The sequence below is a fragment of the Arachis duranensis genome, chromosome 4 (genome assembly GCF_000817695.3).
Source record: "Arachis duranensis cultivar V14167 chromosome 4, aradu.V14167.gnm2.J7QH, whole genome shotgun sequence".
Taxonomy (NCBI): domain Eukaryota; kingdom Viridiplantae; phylum Streptophyta; class Magnoliopsida; order Fabales; family Fabaceae; genus Arachis; species Arachis duranensis.
Window position 1 is genome coordinate 35,585,624 of NC_029775.3, and position 879 is coordinate 35,586,502.

The following is an 879-nucleotide window of genomic DNA, read 5'->3' on the forward strand; positions in this document are numbered from 1 at the left end:
CTGACCAAAAAAAAAAAAACAAACTATCCATTTGATCTTCTCTTTTGTCTAGGAGAAACTCTTTGGGCTAGGAATTTTTAAGGAGTTAATAGTTAAAATGTTGCTAAAAGATAGTTCCATCTTTATTTTCGTTCTCGAAAAATAAATTTAATCAATATTTTCGTTTTCGAAAAATAAATTTAATCAAAATCGTTATTGAAAGATTTAAAATTAATCACGTTAGTCTCTTCGTTTATCTATCACTAACAACGTTAATTTTGCTGACGTGACACGTGAGTTTTTTTTTTTTTTTTTTTTTTTTTTTTTTTTTTTTTTTTTTTTTTTTTTTTTTTTTTTTTTTTTTTTTTTTTTTTTTTTTTTTTTTTTTTTTAACCCAACGATCCGACCTAGAGATCAGAGACTCTCCTTTTACTCTATGCATCTCAGCCTCCATGCAAGTTCCAATAGTTGCTAGCTCCTTATCGATGTCGTTTTTCCTGCCATCACCTACACTGGCGCCTTCGCATCAGCTCCCATCAGTATCTATTTCCATACCCCAACCCACCCAAACCACAAACTAACTCTCTCTTTCTCTCTCTCTCTCTCTCTCTCTCTCTCTCTCTGAGTGTTTAGGTCGGGACAGCATCTAAAATTGGAGCAATCTCTAGCCTAGCAGTAGAGGCAGAAGCAATTAGGAAAGCCATGATACTTGCAAACAATTTGGGGTTACATAAAGTACTTATTCAATCAGATAGCTTATCTCTAGTGTAGAATTTAAAATCGAAGAGCAAGGTTGAGGACATTGATCCAATATTGTTGGACATCCTACAGTTGGCAGGGGAGGATAACAAGTTCGGGTTCACTTGGACGCCAAAGGAAGGAAATAGATTGTTGCACGAA